Raw genomic sequence first — 23,168 nt, forward strand, 5'->3', positions numbered from 1 at the left:
ATAGATATTCTAGTTCCCAGTTTTTTTTTTCTTTTTTACTAATTAAAACGTTGTTCTATGAACAAATCACTTCACATATTCATGATACAACCAAGTAACGGGTCACTCAGAAGTGTCTGAGTGCAATCAAGACCTTAAGCAAAACATTTCCTAGGTAGATTACATTTGTCCATGATACCAGATTTTCTCTTTTGGGATAATATTATATTATTTTCTACTCATGTGCTTTTTAATATACTGGGTGTAATTATATGTAGCTTATGTCTTGGTTAATTTCTATTTCTTATATTTTGCATATCCTTATGATAACTGGCATTAACATAGGATCCCATGAGTGACCTTTTGGAAACCAGAGCTTTATTGGGTTCTGACTAGTTAATTTCAGAAATAGTTTGATTTCTCTTAGTAGCAATCAAATTAAAGAGTAATATCCTTGCAGTGAGGTAATGATGGGTACATCTTGCATTTTACATGGTCAATAATAGTTCTTTATTTTTAGTAAATATTTGAGGCCATATATTTTAGCTGAGTATGCAAATGCAATGTCATATAGCATAATTATTTGTACAGTGGCTAAAAATATATGCATACATATTAGTGAAGAGGAACCAGGCTCACTAGTTCTGACTGAGACGTTCCCTTTTTTCAGGTTATCCCGGGAGGGATGTTCACTGTGCTCACTGTAAGCTCAGTGTGTTTTGGGGAGACAACTACAGATGTAAGAGCTAAGGTAGTCACGGCACTTACTTTCTTTAGAGCCGCTTGCTGGGACCAGTTTCAAAACCAGTAAGACATGATGATATCAATTCCCATAACTGAAAATTCCTTTAACAGAAAAACTGCCTCTGTAGGTTTTTCCTTAGCGTGGCCTTCAAAACTGAGTATTGACGCTGTTAGTAAAGAAATTGAAGTTTTGTGGGTTTCTCGGTAAATGATGGAAGAAGTAAATGGAATGCCTTAAACTGTGTTTAACAAATTAATTTCCTGAAAGAGGAAGGAGAACCACAGTGGTCCCTGCTCTGGGTATACAGCTTGATGCAGCTCTGTTCTGCTCCATAGGTTTATGTATAGTTTTCCGTGAGGAAAGAAGCCAATGTTATCTACAAACTCTGGAGAATTCTCTGATTAGGAATCAGAAGAACTGATTTTATTTATAATTCTCCTATCAACCAACTAGGTGATCTGAGATTAAGTCAGTATGACTCTGGGAGTCTGGTTTTCTATGAATAATATGAGGAAATTAAGCTAGATAGGCTATAAGTTTTCTTCCAGTCTATTTCATGACTTTATAAGTTTTAGAAATTTTTAAAAAATATTAAGAGAGGAAGAGAGAGGGAGACAGAGAGAGAAATATAAATGGTGAGAAAGAATCATTGCATGTCCCTGCATGCCTCTCACTGGAGATGAAGCCTGCAATCTGGGCATGTGCCCTGACCAGGAATCGACCCATGACCTATGGTTCATAGGTCAACACTCAACCACTGAGCTACACTCGCTGAGATTGACTTTATAAGTTTTAAATTAGAAGGATTAAAGCTTAGAAACTTAGAAATAATCAGGAGTGGTCTATATTAATGTTTCATCCAGCCCCCAAATCTGTGCAAACAATGCTCCTGGGGAATAACCATGAGTAGTTGTAATTTTCATACTGACATCAACCTTAGAGGTAGAGTATGTGTCAGCTCCTTGCAATACCCATTGATGGCACTGTGGTGTATAAATCCACACTTACATTTGTATAAAACTTACAAATATATGAAATCTACTTACATTTGCCATTGTTACTTACCTCTGGAGAGTTAAGAGTTTCATAAGATTATTGTCTTGTATATAAAGAAATACTGCCTTTACTTAAGTCCTAAATTACCTTGTTCAGTTTTAAAAGGATCTCCTTACTTTTTAAAAATTTATCTTTATTATTGAAAGTAATACACATGTACCCTTTTCCTCCCATCTCCTTTAAAAAGAGACTCTCCCTAGTTTTTTATATTTTGAAAGTTGTCTATGCTTGTTTGTAGTCACACGAATCACATTTTTATATTTTGAAGATGTTAATATGGTTGCCATCCTCTGGTTTTGCCTTTAGAGGTTGAAGAGTTGTACTCTTTCAGTTTCTTCTTGTACTTCTGGCTGTCTTTCCTAGCATTCTTCCAACTCTGAATTCTTGTGATGGCCTTAGCATTCTCTTTCTGAAATTTTACCAGGTTCTTTTTGAATTTCTGCAAGTGCAATAACAAAGAAATTTAAAGGATTATAGAGGAAGAAGGAAAAGGCAAAGACAATGTACTTTCTTATATTCTGGCAAATAATCCATGCATGTTGGATTTTTGGGTTACAGAAACACCGTATGTCTAGTCTGTATTCTCAGGAGGACACCCACTACTCACCTAATTGAAATGAGATTTTTTTAAAAAGTATTATATTTATTCTTTTTTTTTTTTTCCTTCTGTCTTCCGCCCTTCCTCTCTCTTTTTCTTCTTTCATCTCTCTTTTGTTTTTATTCTCCTTCCCTTTTCACTTAACTGTTGCTCAAGCCAACCATTTGTGCTATGGGGTTTTAGAATATGACAATCTATCCTCCAATGATTCATTAGTTAAATTTCAATTTAAGACATTAAGCAATAAAGATTATTATACATTACCAGTATAAGTCCACTTCTTTTAATTTATTGAAACTATAATAAGCCTAATTTAAATACATAGCATCAAAATAAATAATCAAATTAAAAGGCACCAATTTTCTGGAAAACAACAGAGAATGCTGAAGAGACTATTAAAGCAGGAGAAATTAAGAAAGGCTCTCAAAGATTCAAATGAACAGGAATTAAAGACATATAAGATGGGATTACTTTATTGCCCATTTGAGATGGATTGCTTTGTTGTCCTGTTTCTGCTCAGGTCTAGTTCTTCAAATTCAACCCCTTTAAGTTTATGTTTTCTTCTTTCTCTGATTCCATGTCACCTGAAATCAACGTGCATCAGAACTTTGCTCTTGTATGAGCTGCTCAGGTCAGTAGGGTTATAAAACAAGCAAAAGCAAGCAGCGTGTGAAAATTTATTGAGCAATTGCTATATGTCAGGCACATTAGTAAGCACTTTTAATGTTTCATGAAACCTTACCAACATCCCTGTGGGAGAATTGTTATATTTTTCCCTTTCATACATAAGTTATTTGAGTCTCATTAAATTATTTAGGCTGGGATATGCAAGTGGAAAGCAGCAGAGTTCAAGCTTTATTCTGCCAGTAAGTAGCTTTCAAACACCTCTATTAATGATGCCATTAAGAAATTGTTAGAATAAGATTTTTTTATTGTATTGTTAACCTTTATTTCAGGGGTAGGGAACATCTGGCCCGCGGGCCATATAAGGCTGGCAAAATCTTTTGGTCTGGCCCTGCCAAGGTATTAGGAATAAGCTAATTAGATATTTGACCAAATTCAGCAGGCAAATTTTTAAGCTGATAGTTTTATATTGCCCTCAAATAAGGTTATAAATATCCAAATGGTCCTTGGCAGAAAAAAGGTTCCCCCCACCTGCATTTGAATATTACAATAGAGAGCTATTTTCTTCATAAGATACTTTTTTCTGTTCTTATTTTTTAGGAGACTAAAATTTACAACAGATCATCAATTTTCTAGATCAAACAGAATGATTCAAACTGTCTTTTTATAAGATGGATCTTCAGGAATATTGAGAATGCTTTATGCACCCATCAGCTATTCTTCCTTTATACAATGTTTATTAAACCTCACATACTCAAGAATCTAGTGTGTGTGTGTTTTCCTATATTAAGAAAGTAGTCAGAGGCCCTAACTGGTTTGGCTCAGTGGATAGAGCATCAGCTTATTTAAAAATGTCTACTGATGAATGTGCACGCTTCTAATTTTAATAAGTTATCAATTATCTAATTTTATAATTGTGCTTGGTTTGTTGAACACTGAATTTCCTCAGTAGGAAAATTCTATACTTTTCTTTCTAGGGGCTCTCAAGGGGGAAAGAATTATTTACTGTCCATGGTCCTTCACTCCCTAAGTGCCATAAGTTATAAAGTCACTCATTTGTAATTCTAGCCACATACTCTCTTCCTCAAATTAGTTTAGGTAATACCTAGAGGTTGGCAGAATGAATATTTAAAATTATCACTAGAGTATATACAAACACATAATCTTAAATTACTGAAAGAGGATTAGAACACTTATTTATTAGAGAAGAAAATTGTGATGGAAATGGTGGGGTTTGTATTTTTCATCACTCCTTCCAAATGCAAAACAAGCTATACTTATGCTCCCTAACTGGTAGGCAAAGTGAATGATTGGACTCAGCATGATAAAACCGCTTAATGTTTCATCAACCTGTACATATAAAGATTTAAGCCATAGCAGAAACAAATGTTTTGCCTTTTATATTTTTCACTAGGGTCACTTAAAGATATAGTCAAATTTTTAACACAATAGATGTAAAATGTCCAAACTAATGGTAAGAAATACAGTAATTCTCAAAGGCAGATGACGGTCTGGTTCTGTCTGGTCTTGCTTGGTTTCCACGGATTTGATTTTTTAGACACTGTTAATCAAATCACTTAATTCTCCCCTTTGTTCTCCTCAGTGGGGATTGCTAGCCATTTTATGTTCTCTGAACCCATTTGTAATTCTGGTGAAGTCTGTGTATCCTTTTCAGAATAATGTTTTACAATGTATATAATAACAAATTTGTGAGATAGTAATTAAGTACTTCCTTATTAATGAATTAAATAATACTATCTAGTGGTGAGTCTAATAACTGCCATCGTTTTGAAATGGCGAATAAGGAATATCTTCTTATAGAGTTCTCTTGTGTTTCCTTTTTTGTTCTCTTTTATCTGTTTACCTTGACTATTGCAATGGTTCTTTTTTTGTCTCTGTGTGACAGCCCTGTTTTCCTCACCTTTGCTTTTGCCTCTCCGTGGTCTATACATTTTTAGAGACATCTGTTATCCATCTCCATTTTTCTTTCTTCTTTTTTTTTTTTTTTTTTTTTTTTTTTTTACTTCTGACATGGTCGTTTCCCCTTCTTCCCTTACAATATTTCTAGTTTCAATATACAGTTCTGGATTCCTGGTCACTGAAGTTTAAAAGTGCAAATCTGTTTTCTATGTAGACCTTAAATCCATCATGAATGTTGTTTATGTTATATTTTGGCAAGGCAATTCTTTTAGAACCCTTCTTCAGCTTTCCTCTAATGTTTGATATTAAGAGTTCATGGCCAGTACCACAATCTGCTCCTGGTATTATTTTGGCCAAGAGAATACAGCTTCTCCATTGCTTGCTTCCAATTGTATAGTCTATTTGAATTCTATATTGGCCATTTGGTGATGCCCACATATGCTGTCATCTGTTTGGTTGTTTGAAGCATGTGTTTATGATGGACAAGATGTTGACTCCTCGTAAACCCATGAGCCAATCTCCTCCTCCATGTCTGAACCCTTGTCCAAAATTCCAATGAGATTGGAATCAGCTTTACTTTCTGTTTTTGGATGCCAATCACCTGTTATTGTCAGCATGTCTTGTTGTGGTGTGTGATCAATTTCTTTTTGGATGCTTATGTAAAAGTTTTTTATTTCATTTTCTTCAGCCTCTGTAGTTGGAGGATAGTAGAATGACGGTTAGGTTAATGGGTTTTCCTAGAAGTCTTGTTGATATTATTTAGTCAGATCTTGTATCTTAGCCCCTAACTGACTGTGCTACAGCTGCCTCAGCATTAGAACTATGCTGATTCCAAGCTGTCATTCCCAGAGCAGACAACTTGTAGTTGCCTGACTTGGAATTGTCTCATTTCAGACCGATTTAGTTTGCTAACACCACGCATTACAATGTTGAGCTGTTTCATTTCTTGCTTTACAATTTCCAGTGTACCTTGGTCCATGCTTCTTATGTCTCATGTTCAGATTGTACATGTGGTGCAGCACCGTCCTTTCCTTTCACTTTTATGCACACCAACCACTAGACATCCTTCCGGCTTTGGTATACTTGCCACTTTAGCAACAGTATTGTTCGTACTTGTTTTCTGTTTTCCCCAGTCATTGAGTGTTTTCAGAACAAAGAGTCTCATCTTTAAGCACTATCTCTTATTTTATTTTGGACTATCTCATCCTAGGACTTCCAAGGTAAAAGTGAAAGGTAAAAAGAAAAAGAACAGTAACAAAAGAAAATGCATTGGCGGTTCAGTATTGCCTTCTGTGCAGTGTAACGGGTCTAACCCACATTTCCTTGGGTCGATGGTGTCACCATCACCATACGCCTCCAAGACATAAGCGCCCCTACACTTAACCTCAATCTGAAATCCCCACTCATTTCAGTCTGGCAGCCTGTTTATTCTTCATCTCAGAGGGCAGCAAACCCTCCATCACTCTCTTTAACGAGATTCACTGAGAGTAAGGTTTTGGGGACTCTAAACCTGTACATGCTATTGCATTTTTTTTTTTCTAGTAAGGCATTCCCATAAATTGCTTTCTGGATCTGATTTTTTCAAAATGACTTTCAAGCACTTTGCTGAATGGTTTACTTAAAATGTCTCACCATGTCTAAAGATAGTTCTGCCCTTACCTTCTTGTTGGTTGTCAGAAATTTGAACTATAATCATGGGATTTCTCCATTTTCCTGAATAATCATCCTAGTGTTGTAAGCTCTTCTATTTGGAGGATAATTCATTGGGGCCTTTGAGACCATAGGTTGAATCATCTCAACTTTCTATTAATTGTCATCATTTTCCCACAGTCTACATCTGTGGCTGTACTCCAACATTTCGGGAGCTGATTCTCATCCAAACCTTAGATATGTGATCCTTTAAAATGCCATCTGCTTACAGGAGCTTGTAGCTTTGTTTAGGAATTCCAATACCTACCTGTTAGGCAATAATATGGCAGCAGTCCAACTGGGGATTCTTCACTCAATGGGTAAAATAGAAGAATCTTAGCTTACATACATGTACAGCAGACTTTCCCATTCTAGGAAACATATACTTAGTTTCTCAAAGCACAGTGTGTCAGTTAAGCTGTGTTAAAAATAGCCCCCAGACAGCTGCTTTATGTGGGAGTTTCTTAGAATTGCTGTCTCAGAAGTTCACACCCTACTTCCTTCCTGTATGCCCTGCTCTCTGCTTGATGTCATCCAACAATATAAGCAGTAGTTTACAAAGCTTTGATTTGACATGAAGAGCAATCAGGATTCTTGCCTGGTGAAGTGCTATATCCTTACTCATTTTCCCCCCCAACAGATTTGAGTCAAGCAAAAATAGCTACAACCTTGATTGTGCTTGAGGGTGGATGACTACCTAAAAGATGCAAGTGGCTCAGGCAAGCCAGATCATTGAAGACAGAAAGTCTAAAATGAAAACCTGACTGACCACAGCCTATGAGTTTTCTATAAACTTGCTTCAAATTCCAAATATTTTATTACTTTTAGTTTTATATCTTTTTCTCGGCCATCACCTGATGCATCTGTCCTTTTGGTCATAATCTCACCCAACTTTCATCAGTTGCTCAATAAACCTTATCATGGAAACATTTCATGGGTTTATAACTTTACCCTAGAGATTTAGCACTGATGCGTGGGATCACATTTCCTTTCACATCCAGCACCATTTCCTGTCTTTTGTTCTGTTCCTTCTTAACCAGCAAATTGTTTTTCTTCTGTAGAACAGACTGTGGACTCAGGTCCCTTGAAGTTTCCCTTTGTATATGAAAATCCACTTGTGTGCTAACATAGGCCAGACAAAGGAGTAAACCTCTGGAAAGATACCACAGGGAGAGAAGTTCTACTTTTGTTAGGTATAAAATTATATATTTATACCAAATAGCATATGGTAGATATGATTTATATAGTACAGGCTTTGGTAACACAGCATAAGAAATGATTGATTCTTGTATGGAAACTTGGGATACAGAAATAAAAGTGAGATAGGAAATCCAGGACATGACCACAACAGGTGTGAAGGCATCATTGATTATGATGTATTTAAAGAAAGGTAAACAGCCCTAACCAGTTTGGCTCACTGGATAGAGTGAAGGCCTGCAGACTAGAAGGTCCCAGGTTCAATTCCGGTCAAGGGCATGTACCTTGGTTGTGGGCAAATCCCCAGAAGGAGGTGTGCAGGAGGCAGCTGATCGATATTTCTCTCTCATCAATGTTTCTAACTCTCTATCCCTCCCCTTTCTTCTCTGTAAAAGAATCAATAAAATATATTAAAAAAAATAAAGAAAGGTAAACAGAGTGGCACTGAAACAAAGACTAGGAGAAAGAGGAGTAGATTGATGTGAAATGCTGGTAAGGTAGACTGCCACACCTAGGGAAAGTCATTTTGCATCTGCACATATAAATATCTTTATGGATCTTCAGGAAGATTTATTAGACTGTTGAGCTGTGTCATTATCCTCAAAGATTTATTTTTTCCTTAAAATTTCTGCTTCAAATGGCAAGTGTGAATTTGAAATTTTGTAGAACAAAGTGACTAAGCCAAAAGGTAGACCATGTTAAGTCAGGAAAAAGTGGTATTTGGTTTCATATTTCATAATAGTGCATATTGTACTTAGGACTATCTGAAACATACAAACCGAACAGAATCTCATCTTCTGAAAATTCAATTTGTGTGTGTGTAGCCTTGGTAAACCAATAAGAGTTTGCTCAAGCTTTTATTTGACAACCAGAAAGAATGATTTTCCTCTCTCTCAGAGGCTTAAGTGCAAAGCTTAAATTACATGGCATCTAAATGAATTTCAATGTGCTTCTGTTTTAATATATTTCACTTTAAAAATTTGGAGGTTTAAAAGAATGCAGGATTGAAGGTACAGTAGCCAGGGGTAGGTGGAGGAGAATTTATTCTTTCCTTCTATCTCTTTTCTTCCTCCCTCAAATATTTACTGAGTGCCTGCAATGTGCCAGGGTCTTTGCTAGATACTGGGAGACAAATTGGCAATTACAATACTGTGGTATAAATACTCTTAGAAAAAGTTATTTTTGAAGAATATAGGAGAAGCCTCAACACAGACTTGAGAAATGAAGAAAGAAAGAAAAAAAAATTCCAAAGAATGTAAATTTAAATTTGAAGACTAGGAGATGTCATTAAAGAGAGACTTTGGAACATTGAAAGGATTATTTACAATTAGTTAGCTTTTAAATAAGTAGTGAATTTATATTAAAAAGTATTCAGCTTTTAATTTGATTATTTATTGATTTAGAGAGATTCAGGGGCAGGGTGTGGGGTGAGATGTGAAGGAAGTGAGAAAAAGAACCTTAAAGATATCTGTACATTTTCTAAAAAATGTCAATTTTCACTAACTCGTTTCAATCTTTCTAATTAGGCAAACCACTCATGTTGCTTCTCTATAGGAAATTTAAGGCCATGTACACCAGGAATTCAATCATGCATTGGTTTGTACTAGTCTCCATTGGAATATCTACTATTTGGAAAAGTTTGGATACATGAACAATAATAAAGTCTTTTAAGCTCTAACTGTTAAATTTCATGTAGCAGTGATCAAAACAACACAGTACTGTTACTTAGACCATTGCCTACCTAGCTGTCTGGGTTGAATTTAGATAATCTTAATAATATTTAAGACTTCTAAAAACTATCATATGGCTTTGTGTTTAGAGGTGTTTTCTCTCTCTTTTTTTAATATATATATATATATATTTATTGATTTTTCACAGAGAGGAAGAGAGAGGGATAGAGAGTTAGAAAGGTCGATGAGACAGAATCATCGACCAGCTGCCTCTGCACACCCCCTACTGGGAATATGCCCGCCACCAAGGTACATGCCCTTGACCAGAATTGAACCCGGGACCTTTCAGTCCACAGGCCAACGCTCTATCCACTGAGCCAAACCGGTGCCGGCATAGAGGTGTTTTCTCTTGAAGAACGTAATTCTCCTCTGAAAGCAGCCTATGCTGGCACTAAGGGATAAGCCTGCCATATCAACTTCCTCAGGCCATAGGGGAATAATATTTTAATTACAAAACCTCTGAACAGCGCATTATTTTTATACCCACACAGCAAAGAACTACGAGGGCAATTTTAGTCCTGACAGTACATCAGGTTGCAATGCTAAATCAGAACAGCAAAGAGGGAGGTCACAAATCAAGTGAAATTAATAAAGCAGACTGAATTATCTGTGAATGTAACCTCTAGGTAAACTTACTCACGGGCTGAAAACAGAAGCAATTTGGGGAACATTTTAAACAACGCCCTTGAGTAAACTGTATTTGATTCACAAGCTCACATCTTCACAAATGTTAAAGATGCACGATGTTTATTTATTTTCTTATTGCCCCCGCCATTCTCAGCAGTGTCAACTAATGATCAAACGTGCCCATGATCTTTTCCTTGTCGCTGCTTTTCCACCAGGGAAATAAAAAGACTTTGCCGAAGTTAGAGATAGTTTTTCGCCTCATGTTAGAAGGCTGTACACTGCTTGTATATTTAGTGATTTTCTCTGTTGGTAAATACAGCGCTCTTGTCAAGTGTTGGCAGTAATGCTTCCCTGGTCATGAAAGGCGAGGCTGAAGCGCCTTGTACCTACAGGACAGATGGTCACACTAATTCTTTGTGTGTAGAGGTGTTTTCTTTTGAAGAATGTAATTCTCCTTTGAAAGCAGCCTACGCTGGCACTGGGGATAAGCCTGCCATATACTCCCTAAGGCCAATGGGGAGCAATTTAAGGAGCGTTAGCCTAATGGTAAAGGTAACGATAAGTAATACACCCATTTTTCTTTCAGAGTTTCCTGAGCTCCTGTTTCCGGTGACTAGGGTTGGAATACCTACTATGCTTATTTCATGACCCTCAAGGCTGGGTTTGTAACACTGAAAATTGGGTGGGAGGAGGCAGATTTTCCTTAAAAGGGTATATATAGGAAGCCAGGGGTCTTTTGCCAGGTTACTTTATTATTTAGCCTGCCCTTAGCTTCACTGAACTATTTTAAAAAATTTATAAAAGGTTATCTAAAAATTCCACACGGATATTACAGGAATCTAGTATGAGGGGGTTTTGCAAACTACGAAATGGAGAGTATTTGCAAACATGCAAATGCAGAGCACTGTGAATTGTAACAATGGAAATTATTATCAATAGTAGTAGACACAAGCTTCTTTAATTCTCCCTTTCCGATTTAAATTCCCTAACTTGGCACTATTTTCTTCTTTTTTATTTTTATTTTCAGATATCTAGTATCCTTAGGCTTCTATATTAAAACACACACACACACACACACACACACACACACACACACACACATCCACAAAACCAAAATACTTCCTAAATCTAAATTTTACTTTCTTGTGACTATGATTTATTCTCATATATAATTAGTTCTCCCTCCCCCCCCCCTTCCACACACACACATTTTAATGCACTATAGTAGGGGTGTCAAACTCAATCAGAGAAGGGGCCAAAATCTAAAATCCAGCCTAAATCGAGGGCCGAATGGTTTACTGAACAGTCATAAACTGTCATTGTGATGGAAACGCAGCGGAGTGCAGTGATGACAGCGCGGTGCGGGCCACATTGCATGGCCTGGCGGGACGGATTTGGCCCGCGGGCCTTGTGTTTGACACATGTGCACTATAGAGATTGATCCAAAGGAGTGAGGCTAAAATAGTGTCATAGAATTTCATATAGGATGAGGCCCTTTCTAGAGGTGGGGCACACATGTTTTTTCCTCGGTCTCTGAATTAGGTTTTATTTATAGCATTAACAATTGTTAAATATCTTGAGGAAGAGCTTCGGGTACTTAAATGTATTAGGGTTCTTTCCAATTAATTAGGCTCTGATACATTTTTAAGGTACTTTCTAAGGACTGAAGAGACATTGAGTTTGCCCCATCCATGGCTGAGAAGCGACTTAGGACACGGGGACATGAGACCTAGTGTGTAATGTATACTCACAATTGGTCTGTGAGCATGCTGAGGTTAGTGATTCCTCACGTCACCGATGGAACAATTGGGTCCAGAGGAATGGAGCCTCTTGTTCCAGATGACAGACAGCCCTGTGGAGGAGCTGAGACGTGACAGATGCTGCGAACACTCTGTCTCCGTAAGGGTAAAAGAGGTGACAGGCAGACCCTTATTCCAACCAGACATTCTCTGTCTTGTTTGGTTTTGCTTTTTCTACTTTTTATTCGAGGGTTCCTAATGAGATTTTGTTTGAGAAAAGTAAATGAGTTCAAATGCAAACATTTATCAAACCAATTGATTAGACTAAAAGAACAGTCATTATTCCCAGTCACACTCGTGCCTCCCTTTGTAAACATCATTAATGATGATCCCATTAAAAAAACAAAATAGGCAAATAGCATTAGGAAGTAGTTTAAAGTAGTGGCTGTCAAATTTTTTCATCAGTAGTACATACAAAGGGATAGTGTAAAGTCAAGATGTTTCAATATAAAAATACAAACATGTAGCAGAAACAGAAATGCTACAAAGCAGAAACTCTGTGAATGCTGATATTTCATTCTGTTCTAGTCCATTAAAGTACACTTTATAACCTAGTTTGTAAAAGAGGATTATTAATAATGCTATTTATGTGTCTATTATGTTTAAGATGTTATAGCAAAAGAAAGTAAAACATTCTAGCTTTAATACTGATAGATAACATCATCTAATGCTGAAACTTTAAAGGGAACTTTATCACCATCTCCAGAATTATTCTTTAGTATGAGTTATCTGAAGCCCTAGTACTTTCCAGATTGCACTAGAAATAATTTTACGTATTGAATTTCAAAATTTCAGAAACAATGTTGGTAGCATGAGTTAGGTTAGGATAAGTGACATTTGGGGTGGGAATCATTTCTTTGTGCAGTTTTGACCATTTCACTCCAAAAATATTAAGTACCCAGGAAACTTCCAGAAAAGTAAAATGTACAGCATACTGCTTAGTATCTCAAGACCATGCTAAGACTTCCTGATGGCTGCTGAAGGGCACATGAAGAATTGTGTGTGACAATTTTACATGTTCCTCTGGCTTTTTCTTTCTCTTTCATTTAGTTTTCTCCTGTATGCTTTCATTTCCTCCTTTTTTTTTTTGTTTGTTGTTGTTGTAGCAGCTTTCTCTTTACTATGCCTTAGACTTAGGAATAATTGAAACTTTATCTCCTTTTAAAAAGCAAATGAATCTAAAATGTTAAAGGTACCTTGAGGGGTCAACCATCAAATCTCACAGAGAAGGTTGTAAATAGTTTAATTTTTAATTTGGAAATGATGTGCCTTTTTTCATTCTCTTATCATAGCACTTATCAGTTATCACTTCTTGCCTTGCATCATTAAATATAGATGTTGGCTGTTCCCATTCCCTTCCAACATATAAGCGACCATTACAACTGGTCGACCAAATGATTGGGAGACCGGTTGCTATGACAATGCACTGATGCCCTATGGACAGATGCTCAATGCACCCCTAGTGGTCACTGCTCTCCTACAGCCAAGCTCTCACAACCAACCTTCCCACTCCTCTGGGCCAGCAGGCCCCTATCAGGACTGGGCAAGACAGTCCTGATTGGCCTCAATTACCAGCCAGGCCAAGGGACCCCACCTGTGCATAAATTCCTGCTCTGAGTCTCTAGTTTACTAAATATATAAATGAATGATGAGCACATATTCAACTTGGAAATATTCATAATCTTATCCAGTTAGTTGAATTTAAGATGACAAATAGTTGCATGCTAGCTGACATTCTTCTCTGCTGGGCATAGACAGATATCCCTGAGCATGGATCTCCTTTCCACTGGCTGGGGGTGGGTGTTAGCATCTTTCTCAACATTGTGTTTTAGGAGATATGATTGGTGCACTAGACTTAACATTTTATATATAACATGGCTGCCATCTCTCTTATAATTACTTTTTTCTGTAGCTCTGGTTAAATTGAGGAAATTGCCAAAGATAGTAGGTAAGTGAGCTGTGGCCAAAGCAAGAGACCTGCTGGAAGTGACATCTATTGACTTTCTCTCTTTCTCTTCTGTTAAAACTTGATCCTGCTTTCTTCCTTTTATCTTTATTAAGTATCACAAGAAATACTTTTCTGGAAATGTTGTCTTAGGGAATCTATCATATCAAGGCTATACCTGATGATAGTGCAATTGTTATTAACTTGAGATTATCTGTCTTCATGGCTACCAACTTCCCACACATCTCAGAAATCAGCATCCAAAGGTCATGAAAGGAGAAAAAAAATCACAAAATTGTATGCCATACACATGCCTGAACCCATCTCTCCCAGGAAGAGGCATGAGAGCTACTACAATAGGCTTAGACCAGTTCACGCCCTCCAGTTATTGTTGGAAGCAGATACTTAAAAATTATGGCCATTTGGAGGGGAGTGAACAAAATTGGGTTCTGGTTGTGAGAAAAATTAGATAGGCAGTAGATGGTGTCTGCCATACAGTAACAATATATTCCTATCTAATTTTTGATTGCCTGGAGTAAGTATTGCCATATATTGCCAGAGAACTAATTTCTCACCTCAGCCCCATATCTTGCCAATCCTTGCAGGAAACAAAAGAAATTTGATAAAAATCTTAGGCCCAGTTTTATCATATACAAAATCTATTACTTTTCAGTGAGCATAATATACCTTAAAAATCTAGTGATAAGGGCCTGTACATGAATTTTATTGCAATGTTTTTGTTTGATTATGTTGTGCAGAAATAATTTTATATAATGCAGGAAAGTACAGGAGGGTTCTTTCAAGAAAGAGTCAGGCTCTGGTGTAAGCAGTCTTTATTTTTTCATATGAGAAATAGTTTTGAAGGTGTAATAGAGTTAAACATTATAGTAGCTCTATACATGGAACTGGTCATGGCATATCAAATATGATAGAAAAATTCATTACGTATGTATAATAGCATCTTCAGTGATACAACTAAGGGATGTACTTAATATTTGTAAAGATTAAATACAGTATGTTCAAATTTAAACTAAGAATAATATATCTACATGTTTTTATCTACTTAAATTGTACACCATTTATATTGGATTGTATTTAGATTTTTATTATTATTATTTTTTTTATTCTCACCCAAGGATTTTCCCCTTGGTCTTCATAGAGAGTGAAATAAAGGGAAGAGGAGGAGAGAGGGAGAGAGAGAGAAACATCAATGTGAGAGAGACACATTAATTAGTTGCTTCCCATAGGCACCCTGACCAGGGCCAAGGATTGAATTTGTAACCAAGATATGAGCCCTTGACCAGGAATTGAATCTATGACCCTTCAGATCCATGGGCTGACACTCTGACCACTGAGAAAACTCAGGCAGGATGTATTTAGTATTTAGCTTTTATATATATATATATATATATATATATATATATATATATATATATAATATAATATATTTTATTGATTTTTTACAGAGAGGAAGGGAGAGAGATAGAGAGCCAGAAACGTTGATAAGAGAGAAACATCGACCAGTCGCCTCCTGCACACCCCCTACCGGGGATGTGCCCGCAACCAACGTACATGCCCTTGACTGGAATCGAACCCGGGACCTTTCAGTCCGCAGACTGACGCTCTATCACTGAGCCAAACCTGTTTCAGCAGTATTTAGCTTTTTTTTTACTCTGTGTTTGCAGTTCTGTGTTGTAGGGGAGCATAAGAGACTTGGTTGAAAAGTTGTAAAGAGAACATTTTAATAAAAAGAAAGTGTGTGGAAGGCCATCTGCCTTGTTTATCAGAATTCCAACTTTGGGGAGAGTTAGGAGAGTGTCAAAGATGGTCCCTGATTATTCCTTGACCTTTTCAAATGAGCCTGTGTATGTGCAGACCCCTGGCTGTTTACTGGAATCCTTATGCTTAATCCCTGGATGCCCTTACCTAGAGGACATGTGTCCTCCTAAGATTACTCACCCTACTGATTGTATCTAAAGATAAAAATTCAAAAAAAAAAGCCTAACAAGGCAGGCTGTCTGGCTCCATCAGCCGGGCCGTCCCTTAGCCCTCTCCCGCACAGTGAGACTGTGTCAGAGTAATCTGTTCATCTGTCATTCAGGGGCTGCTGGTCAGCCCCAGCACTGTGTTTTGCCATATTTTAATCTACTTCTGGGTACATTCAGGAAATTGCTTTGGAGTGTAGTAATATGCCTATAGAATCACATTACAATGATTTGCAAATAATGTCACCGCCACTATTGCATTTTCCATTTGGAAAAGTATCTTATCTTGGACATTTCTCCTAAGGCAAGCAATAAACAATTTCATTAGAATGTTGTTGTTTTTTTATGGTACATTTCACATTTATTGCTAGTTTTTTCCCAAGTCATCTTATAAATATGCAAGAACTTGGGTGATCGGTTGTCTTCAATTCTTCTGTATCTCCTACAATATGACTGTCTTTCTAAGCATCAAAATCAGACCTATAAAGGGACACTGCATGGATAACCTCACTGTCATAGTCTTCCTATGAATCCTTGAAATATAACCTTAGAGTAGTGGTTCTCAATCTTCTGAATGACGTGACCCTTTAATATAGTTCCTCATGTTGTGGTGACCCCCAACTATAAAATTATTTTTGTTGCTACTTCATAACTGTAATTTTGCTACTGTTATGAATAGCAATGTAAATACCTGTGTTTTCTGATGGTCTTAGGCAACCCACAGGTTAAGAACCGCTAGCAGGGTCACCTAAGACTCTTGGGAAACACAGATATTTATAGTAAGATTTATAACAGTAGCAAAATTACAGTTATGAAGTAGCAATGAAAATACTTTTATGATTGGGGGTCACCACAACTGTATTAAAGGGTTTCAGCATTAGAAAGGTTGAGAACCACTGCCTTAGATGACCAAGTGAATTACTAATTACAGCCTCATGTCTTCCATGTGAGACTGGACCCGGGCTCTGCTGGGTAGACTGACTCGAGAAAAAGCCATGTTCATAACTAACAGGAGGAGAAGAATCTGCATCACTTGAGATTGGATGACTAGATTTAGTTACATCTGTGATTATTTTGTTGTGAGGCTGAGAATGACAAGAAATAGCCTGCTCTTTCTTTTGTTGTAGCATTCACAGGGAACCATCCAGGTTGCCTTCCCAGGAAACATGAAGATACCTCCAGCTAGTGGAATAGGAACTTTTTTCCTACTGCCTTTGACTTGTTATTCTGCTGCTTTTGAAATGACTCAAAAAAAGTAAAGAGATGAAAGGAAAGCCGTCTGCTGAGTATCTGAAAGAAACCAGCTTTTGGAGCAGAGCTTATAAATATAAGCTAATAAACAAGGTCTCAGGCTTCCACTAAAGAAAAAATAAAAAGATAAAGGGACCAAGGAATTCCTCAGTCCTCTGTACTCACAGGATGTAGCTTAGTTGTTACAGGAAAAAAAAAAGAAAGAAAGAAAGAAAGAAAGAAAATGAATAGAATGAACCTCTCTAGTCACAAATTGTGCAAAGAGCATTTAGAGAAGGAGGAGGATGAACTTTCAGACATCTGTTAAGGGCAGAATATTTTCCCCAACATGATTGCTTTAGTCGGTGTGAATCCACCATTCCCAGGGGCCATCCTGTATACTATTGCAAGGTCAAGGCAACAGGAGAAAAAGGGGAAGTCCTATGTCCAGACTTTTCCGAGAATTGTTCCTGGATTCCCAGTCAAGCTAATTTTAGAGATAAGAAAGACACTTTCAATGGTCTTACCTCTGCCAGCTGAGGTCTTGTCCTCCCCTTTGTACCTGACATAGTTGTACTTCTGCTTTCATTTTTCATTGTTCCCTTTAGAGTATATGGCTTCCTATAGGAACCGGCCCCTCCCAGCTTTCAGCCCGTGGTTCAATATTGCTTAGAGAAATTTGAATGAAGGATATCTGGGCCTGAGGAGAGAAGCTCTGTGACAGTTACAGAGAGCTTTTCTGAAACTTTTACTTCAGGAAGACTATTTACATCTCCCCTTAGTGCCCTCATGTAGTCAGTTCCAACCTTGAAGGATCACCTTCCTTCAGTGAGTCTGAATTATTTTTCTCTACCCATCTTCAACATTTTATCTTGGTTCTGTTAGATGATTATGTTCCACTTGAATATATTTCTCATATGTTTTGCCCCTCTTAGCAAGACAGAAATTGTGGGAAACTATTCTTGAACCATTAGGAAAGCTTTTTCTCATTCTGATATTCATCACTGCTTTTGTTATTACCACAATAGCAAAGCATAATCTTGCCCAAAAGGGAAATTATTGTTGTACATTCATAACTTTGAAAATACTTGACATGTGAAATGCTGAAGGCCTTTCTTTATTATTGTTTTTTTCCTGATAAGCAAGAAAGTTAGACCATATGATTGATTCCTATGTCTATCCCCCATGAACATTTTAATTACATAAAAATGGTTACAGTTTAAATGAGTGGGTACCAGGCATAATTCAGCCTTTATGAGAAGGAATGTCCTCTGGCCACCCCTCTGAAACAACAATTTACATTTATGTTATTCTCCTCATAACTAATATTTCTAAATAAGAAGCAGTAACAACAAATTCTGAAAAGGACCAATTCAAACTTGTAACTTCCATTAGGATCATTTTTAAACTTAAGGAGTCAACCAATAGGATTGTTAGGAACACTACTGAAAAAGTACTGGTCAGTTTTCTGAGTGAGGGCTTCTGAAGATGAACATAATTTATGAATTATTAGGGGAACAAAGAGAATCAGGTCACAATGGGCTAAGGATGGAGAAAACCTCTAAGTACAGGAACAATTGATGCCCTAAAACAGTATGTGGAAGTTAGGTACTAACGGAGGAAATGAGGATAATAAACTATGATTGCAAATCCCCCTAATAATCTCCATAAATTACTGGAATATAATGCATACATGTAAAGGTACTTTGCTAATTTTGGTAAACTCCCAAGAGTTATTTGATGAGAACTGGTCTATTTGTCAACTAATTTACTCCTAACTAGTACTCTTAAATGACTAGCTTGATGTGTGGAGTAGAAACCAAAGCGTTTTTAGAATTGTATATCATTTCAATAAGTTATCCACTTTCTTCAGGTTCCTGAAAGTATCAGCTCAGGGCATCAATTACTAAGATCAATCAAGATTATCACGAATCACTCCAAATTTTTTTTGCATTCTTAAAATAGATTCCCCCCCCCCCCCCCGAAAGTATTGGTGGTCCTATTTGCTTAAGGCCAGTTCTATCCATGTGACATGACTAGAAAATAAGCAGGAGAATTTAATGGTATGGAAGGAAAAGCTATAGTTTGTTTGCTCAGTTTTGAACCAGTATCTTAGGAAGCAATGAGAACCGAAGGGGTGATGAGGGCTGTGGTGGGAGGGATAGGATCATGTGGCTAAATGTTTAATTTTGTGTCTAGGAAGAGCAGGCTAAAAATGGGAAGTACTAACCTATCTGCTCTCACCTCATTGATTTTTCAGTGACTAGACCGTGAACTGCTCCCACCTCATTCATAATATCTATGTCACCGTCACTTCACCTGTCATAAGGACATGAAAGGGAATGAAGTAAGTGTTCCTTTTTTGTTGTTGTTTCGATGAGTAATATTTGTCAGTTGCTGCCTGATGGAGGAAACGTGAGTGGAGCTCTGGAAAGCTTTGGGATCTTTGAATTCTTTCACTAGCTAACGTGTTTGCTGGAGATTGCTTTGTTACCAAGAAGTGCCTTAAGATCCTGTTAATTTTACATCCTAACAAACAAAAAATAACCAAGTTCAGAGATAGATTAGTACATTTATGAAGCCTTCTTCCTTTAGCCACAGGGACTATATGACTCTTTTAAAACATACTACTTTGGGATGTCTTTTACCCTGGAAGATGGCACTCCTGTTTCATCATATTAAATTATAGTAATTATTACAGGTAAGTGGGGATGATCATTTATGCAAGCTGAAGTGCTGGTGACGCCTTCAACTGGTCAGAAGAACCAACATTATCTGACTTTAGCACACTGTCAAATAAAAATATTTAGAATAAATTAATAATACACAATATGGTAGTTCAGATGTAAAGTACAACCTCAGAGTTTTTGCTACTGGATATTTATCTGAAGGATTGTTGTGAGAAAAATTATCCTAAAGATTGTCTAGAAAATGATTGTCATATATATATATATATATATATATATATATATATATATATATATATTAAAGGCCCAGTGCACAAAATTTGTGCATGGGGAGGTGAGGGTCCCTCAGCCTGGCCTGCACCCTCTCCAATCTGGTACAACTCAGGGGATGTCCAACTGCTGGTTTAGGCCCAATTGGCAGTGGGACATCCCTCTTGCAATCCAAAACCATTGGCTCCTAACCATTCACCTGCCTGCTTGTTTGATCACTCCTAACTGCCCACCCCTGCCAGCCTGATCACCCCTAACTGCCTCTGCCTGCCTGCCTGATTGACCCCAAGTGCCCAACCCTGCCAGCCTGGTCACCCCCAACTTGTCCCCATCCCCCGTCAGCATGGTCACCCAAAGTAGCCTGCTGTACAGTCATTTGTTTGTCCCTCACTAACCCCCCTGTCAGCCTTGTCACCCCACACAGCCTGCTGTTCAGTCGTCCATCGGATTGTTTTGGTCTTGATGGCCCCTGGCTTTTTATATTTTAGGATTGTTATTTAGTGTTATTATGATTTTAAAATTCTTCTGATAACTATACATTGAGGATTTAGATATGCTTTTGCTTTATATGGAGTGCTAGTAAGCTCAGAATCAAATTTGCCACTTTGCTTTAAAATACCTTGGTACATATTAGGAATGGTGGAAATGCACAATAGAAAAAGTTTGGGACATGGTTGGGCTCCTAAAGCCTCTCTGAACTTTCAAATGAGACTTAAAGACACTCCTGTCTTATTTAAGTACATCATTTGGACTTACGCAGTCAAACCTAACCTTAATTTAACTAATATACTGGTCTTCAAACAGATGAGTGTATAATGTAGAGGAGAGGCATACGTAGAGACAGGCAGCAAAATTCAGGAAATACTTTGTGGAAGGGGAATTATTTGAACTGGGAGAAGTAAGCAATTGGGGAAGCATTAAAAATTAAGTTTATTTTGGTTATAGTATTTTCTGACAGCCTAATATTAACTACTAGGGCAGTTGTTGGCAAACTCATTAGTCAATAGAGCCAAATATCAACAGTTGTACTTTTGAGAGCCAAATTTTTTTAACTTAGACAAACTTCTAATGCCACTTCTTCAAAATAGACTTGCCAAGCTGTGGTATTTTGTGAAAGAGCCACACTCAAGGGGCCAAAGAGCCACATGTGGCTCATGAGCTGCAGTTTGCCAACCACGGTACTAAGGTGATATAGAATATTACCTCATGTTCACATTAGTCATAATGTACCAATGCCTGTTTTGGAGAGCTGATTTCTAAAATATAACCAAATATTAGAGGAGCACAGATTTTGAGTCCAGCAAGTCTATGTTAATGTTTTCTCTCTGGTACTCATCAGCTCTGATTTTTCACTTGTTATTTAATATATCTGAGCCTCAGTTTTTATTGCAATAACATTTGAATAAAACATCCGACCCCCAGGCAATTATGAGAAATACATGAGATGATGCATGTAGAAATGGCTAATGAGGAATAAATGAGATAGTTCATCTAGGAATAAATGAAGTATAAATGAGATATGAGGAATGCATTAAGATAAGTAGAAGTGACTTAACATCCTGCCTATTGCAGAACAGATAGTCAATAAATTTTATTTTCCCTTTATTCTTTCTTCTATCAATTTTCTTCTGCAATACCAAGAAAATCAAATAATTTGGACTTTTGGGGGGAGCACAAGGTAATTCTTAATGCAATTTTTCTTATGTTTTACTGCAATGTAGTATATCACGTTGAAGTACACTAAAAGACAAATTTTATATGTTTAAGTTATAACTTCAATGAAGATGATATTTATTTTAGAGATATAGATAGAGCTTGTAGGCCTTCTCAGTTCAATCAACTCAAACGTATATTAGCTTTCTGGGGTTAATTAAGAGGAAATCTTTAATACCAGAAGGATTTCTTTAAGTGGTATTTTCTGGGGGAAAGTAAATATGCTTAACCATAGCCAACTCTATTGTTGTTTCTCGAATATTTTTATAGAAAAGTTTTTATAGAAACATCTTGGCTCCCAGTGGAAAAAAATGTTTGTTTTTTTTGTTTGTTTTTTGTTTTTTATCTAGTGTGGCCATCTAGTCAATGTGATCAGCACATTAGGATGTTTCCAAAATACATTTTTCTATTGCATTTCCCCCCATCCTATTGTAGAATAGCTCAGGGCCTAGAAGATATTGTGGAATTCTTGTAATATGTAATATCTTCCCATGCCATTAAGATGCTCCCTCATTCTTCTCCACCCTGGTCTTGGAGTTCCTGTATTTTGATGTCAATTCTTTCCACGAATAAAAACATATATAAAGAATTTACAACTTGAGTAAAATACAGAAATCATTTATCTTGGATTAATGGTCTTCAAAGTTTTCCCCAGTCATTGTCTTTAATCTTTGTTCTAGGAGCCCAAACAAACTGCAGTGTGGTTTCAATTTTGAAACCATTGTTCATTTCTGTTATAATCTCCTCTGTTCTCTATAATTTGAGTCACCTTTCCTTCATGCCCTAGCCCCTTAGTCAGCAAACTGCGGCTCGAGAGCCACATGTGGCCCTTGGCCCCTTGAGTGTGGCTCTTCCACAAAATAACACGGCCTGGGCATCTATTTTGAAGAAGTGGTGTTAGAAGAAGTTTAAGTTTAAAAAATTTGGCTCTCAAAAGAAATTTCAATCGTTGAACTGTTGATATTTGGCTCTGTTGATTGAATTCTTTAACAAAAATTAGGAATACAAATATGTGGTTATTAATTTTTTTTGCAGACCACTGCCTAGCCCACTCTGGGTCACAGAAATAGCTAGGCTCTCAATGGGAAAAATGTAGCTTCTGAATGAAGCCAGCTATATTGCTGGTTTTATTCTGACTGATTGCCAGGCCATGTGCTACAGTTAACTGGATTTCATTTTCATTCCATTTTACCTGAGTACATTTCTTGGTTTTCTTCTCTAGATCTTCATAAAGCCTGTCTTCTTCTGAGCAGTTCACTAAGAGGTGGGCATCCTGACTATGTTTCCCAGGGCATTTCCTTTGTGTTTCATTTACTTACCGCTGACTTCTGACCTGTACTTACACTTATTGCTCACCATGAATATATGTGACAT

This window comes from Pipistrellus kuhlii, unplaced genomic scaffold (genome assembly GCF_014108245.1).
Source record: "Pipistrellus kuhlii isolate mPipKuh1 unplaced genomic scaffold, mPipKuh1.p scaffold_m20_p_13, whole genome shotgun sequence".
Taxonomy (NCBI): Eukaryota; Metazoa; Chordata; class Mammalia; order Chiroptera; family Vespertilionidae; genus Pipistrellus; species Pipistrellus kuhlii.